Here is a 21,472-nt window from a genome sequence, read left to right on the forward strand (position 1 = left end):
AGCAGTTTAACAAGTATGTTATTAAATGGCCTATTTATTAGTTAATAAATGCAAAATAAAACAACTTTCAGGTCTCATATACCTTTTAAAGTTTCAAATGTAAATGAAAATGGAAAGAATGGGTATTGGAGAAGACACAGCGAGAAGGCACTGACCATGGAACACAACACACCTGACTTCACCTCCTACCAGCTGTGAGCCCACATATGTCACCCTCCTTCTTTGTACCCTATTTCCTTATCTGTACAGACTGATGGTAACAGCATCTTATAGACTTGTCATGAGGATTAAATGAGAAATGACACAGAAAGCCCAAAGCAAAATACCCAGCTCTCAACAAAGAGTCTCATCATCCATTACCTTCATCACTGCTACTGATGTGCTGATGTTGTTACAGGTAGAATTGGAAAGGTAGGAGAGCCCTTCAGGAGATTCCTCAGAGCACTATGCAGTAAGAGCTATAAAGTCACATATCCCTTTAATCTGTTTTTCCCATTTGTGGGAAGAAATTTAAAGGGAAAAATTACGTGATTAAAGATGTTTATAGCTAACTATGACCATCAAAATTAGGAACAACCTAATGCCCAGAAATGAAGGAGAGGTTAAATAAACAAAGTATATTAATAAAAGATATTAGATACACGAGGAGTATATAGAATCATAGTTTTACTATGTATCTGCAAGAACCAGATCGAAAATGTAATGGAAAAATATCCCATTCATAATAACCACAACTATAAAATACCTAGAAATAAAATTAACAAGAAATGTTCAAAACAGTTTAAAAATACTATAATGTTTTATTGAAGGACATACAAAGATCTCTGTAAGTGGAGAGTCGTATCTGAATAAGAAGCCTCAATATATTTTTTAAAAGCCAATTCTCCCCATATTGATCTGTAAACTAAATATGATTTTTATCAAATTCCCAATGGAATTTTTTAAATTTAAAAGCTGATTCTCTAGCTTATCTAAAAGAGTAAATGTTGAAAACAGCCAAGAAAATTTTGTAGAACAACTGTAAGAAAATAAGATTTGGCCCACAAGACACTGAAAAGAACTATAAAACATGGTAAACAGGATAGTGTGGTACTGATCAGGAAAAGATAACTAGAACAGTGGAGTGGAACACAGTCCAGAAAATAATAAGTATAATGGGTTTATACTTAAAGGGTTTCATACATGCTCAAGGTGGCATTTCAAGTCAATGGGAGAAGACTGGATTATTCAATACAAACAGCACAAGGATAACTGGCTATCCATAAATTACTGATGGTTTAAAGATCTAAATGTAAAAAACAAAACAATAAAACTGTAAATACATATATATATATATATATATATAAATAAAGATATATATAATATCTTTATAAACTTTGGGTAGGAAAGAAATTCCTTGGCCTGAAACAAAACCTAGAAGCCATCCATGATGGGTTGATTAAATTATATAAAGACTAAACACTTTTGTACAGAGCCCTGCCTTTATGTACATCCTTCTTCCCTAGGAATTCCTAGGATAGCAATAGCACCGGGTGGCAGAAGAGAGCTGGGAGGGAAGTATAGGGAGTCCGAGAAGGGCACCCAGAAGTCTTTTGCTATGCTTTGCTTTGCTTTGATCCTGGGCATTGCTCCCTGCTCAGAAAAGCACAGTGGATTTTCCACCTGGAGTTTTGATAGGTTTTTAAAATGTATTCCTAGCTCCTAGTATTTTAATTTTAAATGAATTTAAATGAAATAAAAATTCATTTATACCCTCCCACAAACACCAACATAACTTCCATATAGCAAAAAAGACCATAAAGTTAAAAGATGAATGACACACTGAGAGAGAATATTTGCAAAATGGGCAACAAAGGGTTATTATTCATAATCTATAAAGAGTTCTTTTAAACAATAAGAAAAAGAAAATAACCGAAAAAGAAAAATAGGCCAAGGATATGAATAGGCAATTCAGTGAGAAATACAAATTGCCAATAAACAAATAAGCATATGTTTAACTTCACTACTCAACAGAGAAATGCAAATCAAGCAAGATGGCTTCTTAACCTATCTGTATACCAGGGAGGGATGGGACGGTGTAGTCAGGAGGGAGGCAGGCAGGCAGTATGGGGGTGCACTGTCTGGAGAGAATTTATTTTTTAATTTTTTTGGCCGAGCTGCGAGGCATGGAGGATCTTAGTTCCCCGACCAGGGATGGAACCTGCGCCCTCTGCAGTGGAAGCTCGGATTCTTATCCACTGGACCACCAGGGAAGCCTCTGGGGAGAATTTTTTAAAAATAATAAAACGTATAATTATGCTCCAGCAATTCTAAAATATGTCACTAGTAAAATGTCCTTTTTCTGTTCCAGGATCCAATCTCTTATACCACGCTGTGTTGAGTTGTCATGTTTCCTTATTATTTTCCAATATGTGACAGAGTCTTAGTCTCTCCTAATTTCTCAGGACATTGACACTTTTGAAGAGTACTGCTCAAGTTTTTTTTGCTTTCTGTTTTTTTTGGTGACCTATAAATCCTATTATTCTTTTATTATTAAAATTTTTTCCAGGATCAAACACAACTGAAACTGTGAACTCCCTGAGTGCAGAGACAGTATCTTTTCACCTTCCATCCTGGTCATCAAGCATAGTGCCTGACGTACATCAAGGTCTCAGTAAATGTTTGCTAAATGAATGGATGAACCAACACTTGGTTCAGCTCCTTGTCCGTTATACCTCCTAGAATATTATCTGCCAATGTTAATCTCATTGTTAGTGTAGTTTGTTTTGGTTTAAGTTGCTTTTGCTACTTAACGACTACAAATCTTTCCTAACTGAAGACTGTATGAGGAGGAGACATCAACATTTTCTGGCCATTCGAGTGTCAATTCGATTAAATAAACATTTTTTGAGTTCTTACTACATTAACAAAGTCTAGAAAGATAAATAAGATATGATCCCTACTCTTAAGATACTTACATTTTAGTGGAGGGTATATAGTTGTACACAATAGACATAATACAAGGCAGGATATGATAAATCCAAAGAGCTATAGGAGCACAAAGAAAAGAGTGACTAATTATCAGTGGACCATGGGAAAGATCATCCACTGACCACCCAATTCATCCCAGACAGTATGTCAAGGCTCCAGCCCTTACCTATGGCTGGTGTCTGTCTGGCCTGGTCTTCTACACACTTACATCTTACAGGGATCCAGAGAGGGCAGCTGAAGCCACAGTAGCTGGCTGGTTGAGGATTCAAGGATCCTGGTTCCCAACCCTCTCTTTCATCTTAAAATAACTAATATGTATCTCTGTCAAATGTCTCCTAGTTTAGGGCCTGATCCAAAAGATACACCCAGAATTACCCAAATGCTTGATTTGGAATTATACCTTTGCTTTGAATCTTCAAACTAGTAAAGATTCAAAATGATTAGCCTGAGATGGATATTAAAAAATCTTTTTAGATTTGCAATAATATTCATGCACTACAATCTGTTGAAACAACCAAGCCAAAAGAACCAGTGATCTAATTCTGGTTACTGCAGGTAATAAGTTCTCAGCTTCACTAGCAACAGATGCTAACTATAGCAAAGAAATCAAAGGTGAAGGCAGACACTGAGGTGAAGAAAACATGCATTGTTTGGTCACTGCTTCTTCTGCGCATCCGTAAAGTGGAACCAAATTTGGCTTTTACGAAGCTACCTCCAGTTTAACTATTTTTAATTTTCTAATTTCTGAAATAGAGAAGACTGAGATTAGCAAACAAGCATTATCTTGTTTTTTTTTAAAATGTTTCAGAAACAGTGCTATTTTCAGATTCTGTTAATTTAATAACAGTAGACAAATCGCAGTGAGTAAACAGGTCAAGAACCTGAGAAGGCTGAATGATAAAATTAAAACATTCACTCATGTTTAACAGTCTGCGCATGCCTGCCAAGCATGGTGTGTGTTTATGGTTCACTGGACTGGACTGTATGCCAGACACTTCAAAGAACATTCCAGAGAGATGGGCTGACTTACTGGAAATTGAAAGGCTCAAACTCCACAGTTCGTCCTTTTTTTTTTTTTTTTAACTTAAGAGTTTTTATTATGAAATATTTAGACATTTTACAGGACAACTAATCCAGTGTCTACAACAAGTCAATGACATAAATTTTTTTTTTTTTTTTTTTTTTTAATTTATTTTTGACTGTGTTGGGTCTTCGGTTCGTGCGAGGGCTTTCTCTAGTTGCGGCAAGTGGGGGCCACTCTTCGTCGCGGTGCGGGGACCGCTCTTCATCGCGGTGCGCGGGCCTCTCATTATCGCGGCCTCTCTTGTTGCGGAGCACAGGCTCCAGACGCGCAGGCTCAGTAGTTGGGGCTCACGGGCCCAGCCGCTCCGCGGCATGTGGGATCTTCCCAGACCAGGGCTCGAACCCGTGTCCCCTGCATTAGCAGGCAGATTCTCAACCACTGCGCCACCAGGGAAGCCCGACATAAATTTTTTAAAAGGAAAAAAAGAAAAAGGAAAAAAGGAGGGCTTCCCTGGTGGCGCAGTGGTTGGGAGTCTGCCTGACAGTGCAGAGGACAGGGGTTGGAGCCCTGGCCAGGGAAGATCCCACATGCTATGGAGCAGCTGAGCCCGTGCACCACAACTGCTGAGCCCACGTGCCACAACTACTGACGCCTGCGCACCTGGAGCCCGTGCTCCGCAATGGGAGAGGCCACGACAGTGAGGGGCCCGCGCACCGTGACGAGGAGTGGCCCCCGCTCGCCGCAGCCGGAGGGAGCCCACGCGCAGCAAAGGGGACCCAACACAGCCAAAAAAAAAAAAAAAGCAGTGACTTGTATTAAAAGAGACTTAAAAGGTCTAAAATGGAGTGGATCTTATTTAGATTCTGATTTGAACAAACCAACTATAAAAAGACATTTTTTGAGACATTAAAGAAATTTGGTTATAGAATTGGTATTAGATGTTAGCAATAAATTTTTATGTTTTGTGAATATGGCTTTGTGGTATGTAAGAAAATGTTTATATTTTAGAGTTGGAGCCTTAATATATGAAGGGACAAAATTACATACTTGGGATTTGCTTTTAAATACTTCAGCAAAGGAAGAAAAACAAGTGACAGATGAAGTAAATGTCAGCAAACTTAATATTCATCGAGTAACTGAGTAATTCCCAAGGTAATGGGAATTTATTATACTCTTCTCTTTTTACAGAAGTTTCAAATTTTCAAAATAAAAACTTTTTACAGGACTTCCCTGGTGGTGCAGTGGTTAAGAATCCACCTGCCAATGCAGGGGACATGGGTTCGAGCCCTGGCCCAGGAAGAACCCACATGCCACGGAGCAACTAAGCCCGTGTGCCGCAACTACTGAGCCTGCACTCTAGAGCCCGCGAGCCACAACTACTGAGCCCACGCGCCTAGAGCCCGTGCTCCGCAACAAGAGACGCCACCACAATGAGAAGCCTGCGCACCGCAACGAAGAGTAGCCCCAGCTTGCTGCAACTCGAGAAAGCCCGCACGCAGCAACGAAGACCCAACACAGCCAAAAATAAATTAATTTAAAAAAACCCCAGAAATAAAAGGCCATATACACATGTGTACATACACACACACTTCTTTAAAAAAAAAAAAATTTTACAAAATACCCACAAACTTTAAATTGGGGGTGGGGTTATGGTTATAAATCTAGACCTTCCAGGCCTGTGAAGATAGTTATTTACAAACTGTATAAGCAATTCTTTTATTTTTTTTTAAATTTATTTATTTCAGCTGCACCAGGTCTTAGTTGCAGCACGTGGGATCTTTGCTGTGGCATCTTTAGTCGCAGCATGCGGACTCTTAGTTGTAGCATGCATGTGGGATCTAGTTTGCCGACCAAGGATCAAACCCGGGTCCCCTGCATTGGGAGCGCAGTCTTACCCACTGGACCACCAGGTAAGTCCCTGTATAAACAATTCTTTACAACTGAAGTCACTTTAAGTCTGTTTTATTTGCCATTGTGGTTTTTAAACTCTCTGACAAGAGGGAAAAATAATCTGAGTTCACAAAAACCTTCATTTGCCAAAGTTGCCCTGAATGGTATCCCTGCTTCCACGTCTGACCTTGTCTACTCGGTCTCCACCTACTAGCTGGAGTTATATTTAAAACCATAAGTACAGTCATCTCACTCCCTGCTGAAACCCTTCAATGGATTCCAATTCCTGGAGTAAAATCCAAAGCTCTCCCAAGGCTCACGCAGGCCCGCATGAGCCAGTGCCTGTGGGTCTCTCCTGTCTCCTCTTGGCCACTTATCCGCACTCACTATGTTCCCACCTCACTGGCTTCTGTCGCCCTCCAGTGGCCAAGGTCTGTCCTGGCCCGTGACCATCCCAGAGCTCGTCATTCCTCTTGGAACACCCTCCCCACCCATTGTTTTCTCCCTTATGGAAACAGTTCTTTTCTCTTTTATCAATTTTCACAATTTATTAGGGTTTATTAGTTTTGTGTCTATTTTTCCCACTCTTCTCCATGTGTATTCTGTTTACCACTGTGCAGCCAACAACATTCAACTTTTGTTGAATTAGCTAAGAAACATTTTTACTAAGCTTCCGGTCCTGTTAAGTATCATATCAATCTTGAAATTTAGTTTTGGAATATTGGAAAAAGGGAATATGGTGAATATTATCCAAAAAGTTAACTTAGGGACTTCCCCGGCGGTCCGGTGGTTAAGACTCCACGTGTCCAATGCAAGGGGCGTGGGTTTGATCCCTGGTTGGGGAACCCACATGCCACAGGGCGTGGCCAAAAAAATTAAAAAATAAAAAAAGGTTAACTTAAACTTCAGAGGAATTAGGGTTGAGGGACCAGGGGGAATTTAAGAGGAAAAATATCAGAGTATAGCAAGTGATGAGTAGGCTTCAGAGCAATACCTTACACAGGGGAGATGCTGATGCCACTGTGATTCCAGGTGTTTGAATTCATGAACTTCCCTTTCCCTGGGATACCGTTTCCACTCAGCCAGTGCCCTAACTTCCATCCTAGGTCTCTGCCGTGCAGTGAAGCACAGCCCTCACTAATGGGAGGGATCAGGGGATGGGATCCAAACAACTGACCAGAATCTCTCACTTCCACGTCAAGGAGCACAAGTTGGTAGAATACATGCAAAGATACACAGCTTTATAATCACAGGGAGATTTTAACACACTTCTCTAAAAATTGAAAGCTCATACATATATAATTTGAATAAGAGAGTTAAAAAATATGAGCTAGAGGGGCAAGATAGGGGTAGGGGATTAAGAGGTACAAACTACTATGTATAAATAAGCTACAAGGAAATAGTGTACACCCCAGGGAATATAGCCAATATTTTATAATAACTTTCAATGGAGTATAATCTATAAAAATATTGAATCACTATGATATACACCTGAAACTAATATAATGTTGTAAATCAACTATACTTCAATAATAAAAAAAATATGAGCTAGTGGACTATATATATAACTGTACAACCATATGATTATTTTTAAAATTTAACACTTCCTGTTGCTTATGATGTGCCAGGCACTGTTGTAAGTCGTTTATAGCTATTGGCTCATTTAAAGAATTAAAGAGTATACATTCTTTCCCAGGTTATATGGAACATTTGTAAAAGTGATCAAGTACTGGATTACAAAACAAGTCTCAACAAATAACCAAAATTCAGTATCTACAGATCTAATCATTATGTAGTAAAAGGACAAAAACATGTAAGACAGCAGGTTCCCTGACAAAGGCAAGGGAAGGCAGGGAGGGAAGGGATGGGATGGTTGAGGAGGGGGAGTTTAGCTCTACCTACACGTTTTATTTGAGAGAAAGCAGGGAAGGAAGGAAAGAGAGGGAGGGAGGGAAATTTATCTTAAATGGCTCAGAAAAAAAAAAAAATCTGCCTATGTAATATAGAGAGATGAGGATAAGCAAATGTGAAATATTAACACCTGGAAAACTGTGAAGGGTGTACGGGAATTCTTTGTAACATTCTTCCAGTTTTTCTAAAAGTCTGAAAGGAAGTCAAAATTTTAAAAAGTTATAGCAATTATGGCAATCTCAGTTTACGGGTAAACAAGTGTCACATTATCTTCCTTACATAAGTTCATAATTAAAAGATAAAAAGAAAACATTTAAATCAAGCACAGCAAATCATTTATAAGAAGAATGGCTTCGAGGGCTTCCCTGGTGGCATAGTGGTTGAGAATCTGTCTGCCAATGCAGGGGACACGGGTTCGAGCCCTGGTCTGGGAGGATCCCACATGCCGCGGAGCAACTAGGCCCATGAGCCACAACTACTGAGCCTGCGCGTCTGGAGCCTGTGCTCCACAACAAGAGAGGCCACGATAATGACAGGCCCGCGCACCGCGATGAAGAGTGGCCTCCGCTTGCAGCAACTAGAGAAAGCCCTCGCACAGAAATGAAGACCCAACACAGCCAAAATAAAATAAATAAATAAATAAAAATTAAAAAAAAAAGAATAGTCCCTCGTGTCAGAAGAGAGGAGGCCATCATTCACCCACAGAAGGCTGCCTCTGAGCCAATGAAGCACGGTGCTCTCCGGGCCTCTGTAAGCAGAGGGGCCCAGAGGTTGGTCCCCACTCTCCTCTGGAGCTGGTGGCCCTGTGCAGGGAACGATCTAGCTGACTCTTCGGCCCTGACTCTGCATCCCACTTATCTACAGTTGGCGGTTTTTCTCTGTGACAGGATAAATAAATTAATAAACATTAAAACACACCTAAAATCCGTCTACCCATGACTTAGTTTCTGTGTCTGTATGCCAAGGTTGTTCAGCTGGTATTTATACGATGCTGCTGTAAACAAAGCACTGTACTTTATATAGTAGAAAAGTATAAAAATAAATACAAGACTTGGCAAATGCTCGCCCCCAAAACCACAAGCTAACAGCGGAAGGAAAGGCACGAGTGCCTGTGTGTGCCAGAGGTTACAGGGTCCACTTTCGGTTTTGCTGGCTCATTTCATTTTCGTACCAATTCTGTGAAGTAGATTTCATTATTCCTATTTTATAGATGCAGAAGCCCAGAAGAGTTATTAACTGGCCCCAAATTGCACAACTACTAAGTGACAAAACCAGGAGTTTACCTCAGGTCTGACTCCAAAGTCCATGCTCTTTCTACATCACTAAGTTTATAAACGTCACAAAAACATAAATACTGTAAGATTTCATTTACTCAAACTCTCTTGGGGATTTCTCTCAAACTCTCTCAGAGTTTCATGCTGGATAGACGACTAAGTGAAAGGGTATCCTCTAGGACAAAGAGCATTGTTCAAAACCTTCCAAGGCTAGAGCAGAGAATACTCCGGAAGCCTCTGGGGAAGAGGCTTTTTCTCCCTGTGTTTCTTTGCCCTCTTGGGCTTTTGGCATTTGAAGCCCAGCACACCTGGTGTCTAACTGACAAGGTTCTTCCTGAAAGCTCCAGCAAAGATCACTTTTGCCTTTTTGCTCCCTCAAAGTACAAATGAGATAAACCGATAATTTGGAAATAATTTTAGTGCATATTAAGGGAAAACAAAACAAGAATTATTTACAGAAACTACAACAAGCATAAAAATAGTTGGATTTCCAACACACAGTTTTCTGATACCAGATCGGGCCCCCATCAGGTCCTGAAAGTGACAACACTGAACCTTGGTCCTAAAGGGAGGTACCACTGCAGACTGTTTCTCATCTCATTACTCAGCATTTTATTATCTCCCGGCCAGCTGGCTCTTAGTATTTATCTTGTCCTCTAATGATTCATTCTACATATGGAAATATGTAACCTCCCTGAATTTTAGATTCCTCATCTGTATAAAGTGGGAATAATAAAATATCTAACTCATAGAGCTCAAATGGGGAGATCACGTAGGTATAATGGCACATAGTAAGCTCTGTTATTTTTCTTTTCTTCCATCCCTGCACATATGCTGCATCATCATCACCATCCTTACAGTAATTACAGCTAATGGTTGAGCACTTACTATGTTCCTGGCACTGTTCTAAGTACTTGACATGCATTGACTAATTTAATCCATACCACAGTCTTATGAGGTACAATAGGTACAATGACCACCTTCATTTTAGGAAGACACTGAGGCACTAAGAGGTCAAACAAGTTGCCCAAGTTCAAAAGCTGGGGCTCAATCTAGCCAGTCGGGCTCCAGAGCCAGTGCTTCTATCGCCACGCTACACCACATACACAGTGGACCCTGCTGTGCTGAAAGTTAGCCATTTAGACCGACGTGGATCCCTCCACTCAGTTTGCCTTTCTGGTCCGTCTTCATCCCCAACCAGGGGATATATATAAGCTGACACTAGAGCAAGAAGAGGTAGAAATGAGGAAACTTTAAAAAAAGGGCCTACGAGTGTATCCAATCATATACAGAGACACCATTTATGATTAAAGGAGCAGCTACTTCATAATCTTCAACATTGTTTGAATTCTTAGAGCAGGCATTTAATACTTCCAAAATCAATAAGGAACATGTATAAAGGTAGATTCATTTAGGGGAAAAAAATTACCAAGGATAAGTAACTTCCAAAGTTAGGAAGAAGGGATTGCATATAGGAGGGAGTTTTTTGTTTGTTGTTTATTTTAAGGTCAGTTAAACTGCATTAAAACAATAACTTATCAGTAAATAGTGAATATTTTCCCCTATCATTAGGACAGTGATTAAGAATGAGGGTTAAGAGCAGACATGGACTGAATTCCAGCAACACTACTTTACTAGCTGTTCAAACTTTTGTGTTTTCTCATCTATAAATGGGAATAATGATACCTATCATCTCAGGATACTGTTAGGCTTAAGTAAGACAGTATAATTAAGGTGCTTGGTACAGTGCCAGATGCACCACGAGTACTCAAAATATTTTCCTTTTTACAACATCACAGTAATGGCCGAAGAGTATCCTATGGCTGTGCCAGGATTCATTTAACCAGTCCCACATTGTTAAACATTTGGATCATTTTCAATATTATCAATAATAGAAACAACAGAAAAATTTCCTATACAGTTCCGGTTATTTATTTAGTCTTAAATCCTGTAAGTGATTTGATGGATCAAAGAACATCAACCTTGTAAACTTGTGACACATATTATTAAATTGTTGATCAATATATAGTTTTACCAAGTGAATCTCTATGTTGAAGGTGATCTAGTCAACTCTTGCCAATAGTAGACATTATTTTAAAGAAATACACTAATATGCAGGTCCCCCAAAATAACACGTTGTTATTTTACTTATTTATTAGACATTTCAATTTCTTCCTTTGTTATATTACAAAGCTCTTAGCCTCTAAATTAACTTAAAGTATGAGATTGGCAGAAAAATAGAAAAATAATTGGAATGGGTAAAAAAATTTAACATAGCATACTACAGACATGGCATTTCAAGTCATTTATGAGGAGAATTTTTCCAATGGTTTTCAAAGTACTCCCTGGAGCCTCCCCTGTAGGGAGGGTGGGAATGGGGGTAGGGAGTGTTGCCAGGTTGCAGTAACTCTCATCCTTCCACATTTGAACCTAATTTAACTGTTTTACATATTGAACTTATTGGTAAGTTGATCTGAAGGGTTCTGGACCTGAAAACAAAACCAAAAGCACATTTAATGCAAGGTTTGGGGACAACTGGTATTCTGCAATATAAAATAAAGAGATAAATTAAAAAGTTGAATCTCTCCCTCACATCATATACAAAAATACACATTAGCTGGATTAAAGCATTAAATGGAAAAAACCTCCATATACTACCAGAAAATATGGACAAACAATAAACTTTTTCAAGCACACTCATAAAAGTAGATCATAATGAGGGGCACTATTTGCCTGTGTTGGTTTTTCCTAAAGTGTGTGCCTCTGACACAGATTCAAAATGGTTCTGTAGCCAAAGAAGTGTGGAAATGCTACATTGTCAATAGTAAGGCCAAGGGGTGCCTTAGGTCATTACCTCTATCAGCATGCCCAAACCAACCCCAAAATATATACTCTAAGTAAAACCTAAAAAAAAGAATAAATAAATAAAACAGTGTGCAAAGAAAACGAATGTAACCTAGGATCTTGTGCTGTCAGCAGACTCTGGTCACTAAGCCCTTCCTCTCCCTAGACATTCCAGAGCTATCACTGCTGCTCTCTGGAAAGAGTCACATTGTCATCAGGATAGAAAGGCTCTGAGAAGTCCTATGGCAGAAAAAGAAGAAAACTTAGTTTACTCAACATTTCCTAAACTCATTTGACTGTAGAACCTTTCCCTCAACGATACCTATTAATATCCATAGAATTTGTGAAGCACACCTTAGCAAATGCCAGGCTATATGAAAATTAATCTTCGAATGGGAAAATGCTGGCTGAGGCATCCTTGTTGAGGATATACTGTCCATTTATCACTCTCCCATGTTGTGATTTGCTGACATCTAATGCTGATGCTTTAATTTAGTACACAAACACAATTTCTTCAGTATACTGCTGCCCACTGATGTAAAACGCACCCCCTTGCAGACTGCCTTGGATTTAATTTCTTGTATGTCATCATTACGATGTATTTATATCTTGGAATACTATGAATTTACATACATGATTCACAGGGCTAAAAAAGTATGCTGGCTTATACTTTTGCTCTACTCTCGCCTATTAAAATATCTTATGAAACTATACGTCTGAAAAATGTGTCAAGTACTTCTTGCTCTGACTTTTTGTGTTATATTCATGGAAAGAAATGAATGAGACTGTGTTGAGGGCATAAAGCTAGAAGGTTCAGAGACGGGTCAGGCTATTCTACAAAAACTCAAAATTGCTACTGCAAGGAAGATACAAATGTTCCTTTTAGTAAATTCTTGAACTTTCTTTTACCCTTCAGGTTCTAAATTGAGGGAAAAGATAAAGAAAGAAAAGGCAACGCTGATATAACTGCAGTGATAAGCATTCTCTTGCTCCAAGGACAGTGGTTATTTCGTCCAGCCATTTAAAATTAACGTAAATTTAAACTGTAAGATGTTCGGTTTGTGAGTATTAAGATTCAACTTCTGGTCTACATTAAATGTGTCTCTGTATGTTTAATAATGTCAGTACAAATGATACCTGTTTGCACAAAGTATTAATAACTTCCAAGATTTTTGCTTCTAGTTCAAGATAATCAGATCTCATATGTTCATAAAAATTCTGGTGCTACAAAATCCTGGAGTGTCAATTTTAATTGAGGATCAATTGGTAACTCTGTAAAGCAGCTTATTCACTGTAAGATGGGGTTATTATTTTTGAGTATTTGAAATCTGAATTAAATAGTATCTAATCTAATTATTGATGGGAACCAAAAACCAATTCCTCACTGTGGCTTTACTAGTTCACTTACAGCTACTAAGTTGTTGCGAATATATGTACGTGTATGTGTGTTTTGTGCAATTTCCGCTTCTAACTGGAATGTGGCATTGACAGTTAAAGTGCTGGTTCTTTAGAGTCTGGCATGTCTAGGCTACTGTGTGAAGTGAAATCGTTATTCATACATTGTGTCATGATGTCCTTTGGCTTTCATCTGATCCAAACAAAATCCTAAACTCAATGTGAACCCAGAACTAAAAAGTTCATGTTTTAAGGTGCTCATTTGGAAAATCATAAATAATATTACCTTGCTTTAGATTAGTATCAGAATGATAATTTTTTTTTTAATCTTGTAGAGAATTTGTGGATTTTCTATGAACATACGATTGGATCTCAGGCTGAGAAACTGCCATGGACGATAGCCATTCATTCATTCAACAGTATTTATTGAGGCTACTGTGTGCCTGGCACAGGGAATCCAACAATCAACAAACTGCCTGCCCTTATGAACAGCCTTACAGTCTAATGGGGAAGGAGGACAATAGACAAGTAATTATATAATTTCAGATAGTGATTCGTGCTGTAAAGAAAGTGAGGAGGATAAGGGAATGGAGAGTGAAAAGGACAGAAGTGCTGTTTTAGAGAGGTTGGCAGGAATGGCATCTTGTTGGAGCTGACATCTGAGCGGATACCTAAATGAATATTTTCCGGGAAGGTTCTCCAGGTAGAAGAAGAGCAAGTGCAAAAGCCTTGAGACAGGAATGTGCTTGGAGGGTCTGAGTACCAATAACGTGGCTAGTGTGGCTGAAACGTAAGTCAGGGAAATAATGTCAGAGAAGTAGCCAGGGGCCAGATCACGCGGGGTCCAGGCGCCAGACCACACGGGGTCCAGGGGCCAGACCCCACGGGGTCCAGGGGCCAGACAACACGGGGTCCAGGGGCCGACCACACGGGGTCCAGGTGCCAGATCACACGGGGCCCAGGGGCCAGATCGCATGGGGTCCTATAATTTTGTAGTAATGACTTTGGTGGTTGTTAGGGAAAAAAATGGGATGGATTGCAGAAGGCATGCTTTAGATAGAAAAGAAGTGGAACTCCTGTCTCTGAAAATCTTTTTTTTTTTTTCCTTTTAAAATCAACTTTAGGGCTTCCCTGGTGGCGCAGTGGTTGAGAATCTGCCTGCCAATGCAGCGGACACGGGTTCGAGCCCTGGTCTGGGAAGATCCCACATGCCGCGGAGCAACTAGGCCCGTGAGCCACAACTACTGAGCCTGCGTGTCTGGAGCCTGTGCTCCGCAACAAGAGAGGCCACGATAGTGAGAGGCCCGCGCACCACGATGAAGAGTGGCCCCCGCTCGCCGCAACTAGAGAAAGCCCTCGCACAGAAACGAAGACCCAACACAGCCAAAAATAAATATAAAAATAAATAAATAAAATAATAAAAAAAATCAACTTTATTGAGGTATAATTTACATACAACAAATGCGCGCATTTTTTTTTTAGTTTATTTAATTTATTTATTTATGGCTGTGTTAGGTCTTCGTTTCTGTGCGAGGGCTTTCTCTAGTTGTGGCAAGCGGGGGCCACTCCTCATCGCGGTGCGCGGGCCTCTCCCCGTCGCGGCCTCTCTTGTTGCGGAGCACAGGCTCCAGACGCGCAGGCTCAGTAACTGTGGCTCACGGGCCCAGTTGCTCCGCGGCACGTGGGATCCTCCCAGACCAGGGCTCGAACCCGTGTCCCCTGCATTAGCAAGCAGATTCTCAACCACTGCGCCACCAGGGAAGCCCCAAATGCGCGCATTTTAAGAGGTCAGATGAGTTTTGGCAAATGTATATATCCCTGTCACCATCACCAGAATCAAGATAAAGAATATTTCCATCAGCCTCAAAACTTCCCTTGTTCCCTTTTGCAGTCAGTGCTCACCCCCTGACCCCCACCAGAGCCAGGAACTCACTGGAATTGGGGACTCATTATTTTTAATGTGGGCTTTAAGGACCTAGATCTGTGCTGCCCGATAATGGTAGCCACTAGCCACATGTAGCTACTTTAACTGAATTTAAATCAAATTAAATGAACAATTCAGTCCCTCAGTTGCACTAGCCATATTTCAAGGGCCTAATAGCCACATGTGGCTAGTGGTTGCCATATTGGACAGGACGGGCATGGGACTTTTCCATCGCTGCAGACAGTTTTATTGGGCAATGCTGAGATGTCACCCTGGTGGAATGTGACCTTCACCACACGGAGGTAGGCCAAGCAGTCTGAAAACTGAGTAAGCCATACATGTCACAACACCCAGCTTTATATTACTATCTGTGTTTATTACCTTTATCACCAAGTAATTAATAAAACCATGCTTGGGCCAGGGTGTTTAAGGAGAATGGTATGATGATGGCAACAGTAACTATGGAGTTGTTCATTGCATAGAAATTCTTTCTCCATTACTAAGTTTCAAGGATGTCCTATTTTTATTAAGGACATGCCTTTATAACTCATAAGGCACAATCTTGTTTTAAGTAAAATTAAACCTCAAAATCATAGTCTTACTAAATCTATGTGTGTGTGTGTGTGTGTGTGTGTGTGTGTGTGTGTGTGTGTGTGTTTTGGAAGGGGGGATTCTAAAGCAAATATGCTGAAATAGAAACATTTGTTAAAACTAGTAGTGGTTTTTATATTATTTTTCTGTACACTCTTGAATGCTTGAAATATTTTTTTAAAAGTAGGCTTTCATTTTAAATGTTGGACAAGAATATTTAACGTTATCAAGATTGTTCATGATGTGATGAAAGAATATAGGTTAAGGACTTCCCCTGTGGTCCAGTGGCTAAGACTCTGCGCTCCCAATGCAGGGGGCCCAGGTTCAATCCCTGGTCAGGGAACTAGATCCCACATGCCGCAACTAAGACCCGGTGCAACCAAATAAATATAAATAAATAAAATATTTTTTTAAAAAAAGAATACAGGTTAAAAACAGTATGCACGGTAGTATAGCATAACGGTCAGAATAGCCTAAGAGTCAGTATAGCATAATAGTTACATGTACTCTGGAGCCAGACTACTTGGTTTTAATCTTAATTATGTCACTTATTAGCAATGACACATTGAGTAAGTTACTTAACTTCTCTGTGCCTCAGTTTCCTTATCTGTAAAATAAAAATGATAAGAATAGTACCTGGCTCATAAAGATATTATAAGGATTAAGTAAATATATGTAAGGATCCTGGTGCACAGCAGATACTCAGTAAGTGGTAACAGCTGTTATGATAAGGCTGAGGATGAGGATGATACAATTTTGGTTTCTTAAAAAAGGATACTCCCCCTCCCCCCTTCTTGTTTTAGAAAAAAAGAACTTGAACAGTCCATCAAAAATGTTAACAACTGTAACCTCTAATTGATAACAGACTTATTTTAATTTTCTTCTTTTTTACTTATAGACATTCCACATCAAGTAATTCTTTTTGTACTTAAAACAATAGAAACACAGAAACAAAATCTTGGCTTTAAGCCCTTCCCCAAAAGTGCCCTACTGTCTGGTAAGCAGTGATTTTCAAAGTGTGATCTTTGGACCAACAGCATCAGCAGAACCAGACAACTTGCTAGAAATGCAAATTCTCAAGGTCCACCCCAGATGTACTCATTCTGGAGTGGAGCCCAGCAATCTGTTTTAGCTTTATATTCCATTCTGATGCTCACTAAAGTTTGAGAACTACTGTGCTAAGGCATAACTTGTAGCCCTGTACTTGACCTCTCTCACCTTTATACAGTGATAAATACTGCCAATCATTCTTCCTCAAATACTCTGCAACTCTTGTTCGCAATGTCCTCTTTCCACCCTTGGACATACCTTCTTCGTGAGCCTTTTGAGAGCTATTGCTCCTCCCTACCCTCAGTTACTGCCTGGCAATAGAAAATGCAAATGCCTTCTGGAGCCAGGCAGGGAATTTATCTCAAGCGGGCCTGGTGTACGACCTTAAAGAGTGAAGTGCTGGCCACTGCCCAAAGATGTTCACAATTTTTTGAAAAGTTAAACTGCTGCTGGCCAAACAAAAACACATCTAAGCCAAGTTTGGCTACTGGCCACCATTTACACTCGCTTCTTGGCTAATTCTCTCTCAAATCACTAAGCAGCTATGATGTAGTGGAAAGAGTGAGTGCTGAACATAGAAGGAAACCTTGATTTGAAGCCCAGCTCTGCTACTTGCTAGCAGGGTGGTAATAATGATAATAATGTTAACCTCTCAGAGTTAAATCTTCTCCCCTGTATAATAAGGACAATACTACCTATCTCACAGGATTGTTTTAAAGATTAAGATAATATACTTAAAAACACCTGCCATATAATAAGTCCTCAATAAATTTTTCATAGCATTTGTGGTATTTAGTTTCTTGTATTGTTTTGATTATATGCTTTATTCTACTTGTACTTATGAACAACTTAGTTTAGCCTATTTATTCTATTAGACTCTAGGCTCCTTTGGGACAGGGATGGCCTTCTGCATCCCTTTAAGCTCCTACAATCCCTACTTCAGTAATTAAGTCCCTCTCACATCCACCTCAAGCTTCAACAAAAGCTTGTGATTGTCTGGGGTAGGGATCTGGAGTGACAGAGTCAATTCTCAGTAGAGATGTACATTTCATATGAGAAAGTATGTGGCTTGCTTCTAACAATCCCCAAAGTTATGCTTCCCTTCTTTTTCCAACATAAAAAAGAAAGAACGATGATGGTTATTCTGTTAAGTGGAGGCCTTTTGCTTTTCACAGTTACCAGGTTTCTTAAAAGCAATACAGGGGGCTTCCCTGGTGGCGCAGTGGTTGAGAATCTGCCTGCTAATGCAGGGGACACAGGTTCGAGCCCTGGTCTGGGAAGATCCCACATGCCGAGGGGCAACTGGGCCCGTGTGCCACAACTACTGAGCCTGCGCGTCTGGAGCCTGTGCTCCGCAACAAGAGAGGCCGCAACAGTGAGAGGCCCGCGCACCGCGATGAAGAGTGGCCCCCGCTTGCCGCAACTAGAGAAAGCCCTCGCACAGAAACGAAGACCCAACACAGCCAAAAATAAATAAATAAAAAATAAATTAAAAAAAAAAAAAGCATTGCCTTGCTTTAAAAAAAAAAAAAAAGCAATACAGGATGTTCAGAAGTGCCATACTAGAAATTATGAAGAAAACAGGTTTGTTTTAACTTAATTTTGACAATTCAGATACAAGTGATGCTGTGTAGGTATCAGAAGAGCTAACATTAGGTGCCCAGCTCATTCTTCCCATCTGGAATACTGAGGCAAGAACAAGAGCTATTATTTATCCCACAAAGAAGGTTATTAGGCAATTAATATCATGGGATTTGAGGAAGAGGAAGGAAGCATGTGTATCTCATATAAGCAGGTTAGAGGCTTTCTGTACTCCTATGGCTTTATAAGAAACAGTATGTCATATTTTGTCCTAACAAAATTTTCTTTTCCTTACTTTATAGGTACCCAGGCCTAAGTGCCTGTAAAGAATTAATTTCACATATTGAATTTGGCCTGGTTAATTTCATTTAAACGTGTAATATGGTTAACATATTATTTATGTTAGCTTTCTTACTTTCTGAACTTTGTATCTACAGACTCATTAAATAAATGACTTTCAGGTTAAATGATCTAATTTCAGAACTGTTTGAAAACTTACCTCCTCTACCTCCCCCCATTAACTATGCTTTGTACCAGGGTATTTCTATATTTTTCCCTCAAAAGTATAATCCTTAAAAGTAGGACAACTATAGTAACAAATGGGTTTAGGTATCAAATTTAGTTTGGGAAGAATGTTTCTAACTAACCTAGGTTCCATATGGGTAAAGGAACACTGGACCAGTCAAATGGATTGTGCTTGAGAAGCCAGGAAAAGGCTACCCATTTCTTCAGCAGGGTAGGAAGTAGTTATTCTGTGAAGGCACGGTTCAGAATGAAATATTCAGACGCAATTTAAAAAATCTATTTCACTGTTCGCATGTATCATCAATAAGGAAAATTTCGCTTGGTGGTATTGACATGAAAGTACATGACAGTGTTAGAACTGCACACTTGCTGTTATCTTTCCTGTGCTCTGAGGCATTCATCATGAGAAAAAGACAATTTCTTGCTGGTGTAAATTCTCAGTCACAGTAGAAAATAATTTCCACTTAAAGGGCATATCTAATTTCTCAACTTATAAAGAATTAAAAATCAGTTCCAAGACCACTTGTGTAGTTTACCACCAAACTACTGTCAGAATAGAAATAAACAAAATTTTCTGCATGAATTAATTCTTTAAGAAAAACTTTATTGAAAATTATTCCCTTCAAGATAAATAACATTACCTATCTTGTATGGAGGTAACATTTTTGCAGGGGCCAGGTAGAATTGGGCAAGAAAATAATTAACATTTAAAGGATTTCTTGGGACTTCCGTGGCGGTCCAGTGGTTGGGACTGCGCTCTTCCACTGCAGAGGGTGTGGGTTCGATCCCCGGTCGGGGAACTAGGATCCCGCATGCCCCACTGCGCGGCCAAAAAACTTAACTTGCTGGTTCACATTATGTAAATGTTGTTGTTCTTATTATTCATGTGATGACTGGTGTGCGAATAGCAGGTGTGGTGCTTGCAGGGAAAGAAAAATAAACCTTTAAAAACAAATTAAGGATTTCTCTTTGACACATATTTCTTTAAAAGAAAATTGTAGATAATAATTAGGTGAAAGGCAGTACTAATACCTTTTAGGAATGTCTATTTTACAGACGATTCATTTCAAAGCATCAAATTCTATTTACTCAAAAAACTTAACAAAGTAAACAGTAGGTTTGGCAGCTACAGAAAACTCCAATGGCCTCATGCACTGCACTGATGTATCTATTTTGTGCCAAATGTTTCAGAAATTTTGAGGCAGTTCACTTATCTAAGGTTTCAGAAAGCAAGAGTTTCCAGAATGATAAGTGAAAGGAGCTGACTGTACAATATTAAAATAATACTAGCTTTCAATTAACATATGAATGTGTTTTGTGTGAAGAGGCAGTTGCCTACCACACAAGAAATAAAATAAAGTTCTGTGGCCTCCTTAAGGGTAAACATCCTTACAGCCCCTTGAGTCACTACGGGGAGATCCTGAGGCCTAACAAAAGGTCTGTGCTTAACAGCTCCTTTTTCCTCTTGTAGGAAGTAATATAAAAAGCACTCTGTCTGAGAAATCCTGGTGATTTGACCTTGTACAAATAACTTAATTACTTCTAGTCTGTTTCCATAACTGTAAATGGAGCCAACAATACCTGGTAAAGATATTACATGTGAGGATGAGATGATATATGTGATCATGTTTTGTAAACTATAAAGCAAGAGTAACCAGAAATTAGTTACTATTTTATGTAATACTGTCCTAACATTTCCTGCCTATGTCCCTGTCTGTAAAATGGGTACAGATCTAGGTCCAAAAGCCTGTGAACTTGAGCAAGTCATTTTCTTTCTGGACGTGTGTTTCCTAGCAAGGTTATTATTACATTATGAAGATCAAATGATATCCTGTATGTAAATGCTGTGACAGGCATATATCAAGAACGCAATAAATGATAGCTGTTATTACTCTCTGAGAGTAGGATTGTAAGGATCAAACAATATTATATCTACTTAAAAGGCTTTGAATATGTATTTAAATTCTGTACACATCCAAGGTATTGTTATTTGTACTGTAAACTGCAAAGACGCACATGGAACGAGGAAACAAATGGCGCCTCAATGACTCCCAGTAGAGAGGGGGGAAAAGGCAGAAAAGGGGGCTCAGGAGCCTCGGCGGCTTGTAATAGCGTTAGGAATGAGAAGAGAGAAGTGTGATAGAAGAAAAATAGAAAGAAAAAACTTTTAAAAATACTCTGAGAATCAATTCACTATTCTCCCCCTTTTTCTCTTATGACCTCCAGCCTAGATTAGACCATTTCATTCAACTTCCCATCCCGCCATGTCGCTGGACATTTATTTACTGTACCTTCTTCACTGAGAGCCTTTCATTCCCCTCCCCTTCTAGGAGTCGTGAACTTCAGAACCTCTGCCTCCGACACCCATTCCCTTTAACTCTGTTATTAACCAAGCTTCCCTATATTCTTCCCTCCGCCTAAGGGGGAAGTGAGTCTAGTCGCACCGCAGGGCATCCTAGGAAATGTGGTCTCTCATACTCATTTTGCTTGGGC

At 39.6% G+C, this 21,472-nt stretch overlaps 1 protein-coding gene across 1 annotated transcript in view; it reads right to left on the reverse strand.

The window, feature by feature from the left end:
* The window catches only part of LOC118883373 (serine/threonine-protein kinase Sgk3), a 155,139-nt gene extending 133,849 nt beyond the window's left edge, over positions 1-21,290 (reverse strand). Inside the window, exon 1 of the mRNA XM_036830098.1 lies at positions 21,271-21,290. The gene's annotated coding sequence lies outside the window, so the exon portion shown is untranslated. The remainder of the gene's footprint in view (positions 1-21,270) is intronic.
* Between the last annotated feature and the right edge of the window lie 182 nt (positions 21,291-21,472).

Source organism: Balaenoptera musculus, chromosome 17, assembly GCF_009873245.2.
Source record: "Balaenoptera musculus isolate JJ_BM4_2016_0621 chromosome 17, mBalMus1.pri.v3, whole genome shotgun sequence".
Lineage (NCBI taxonomy): Eukaryota > Metazoa > Chordata > Mammalia > Artiodactyla > Balaenopteridae > Balaenoptera > Balaenoptera musculus.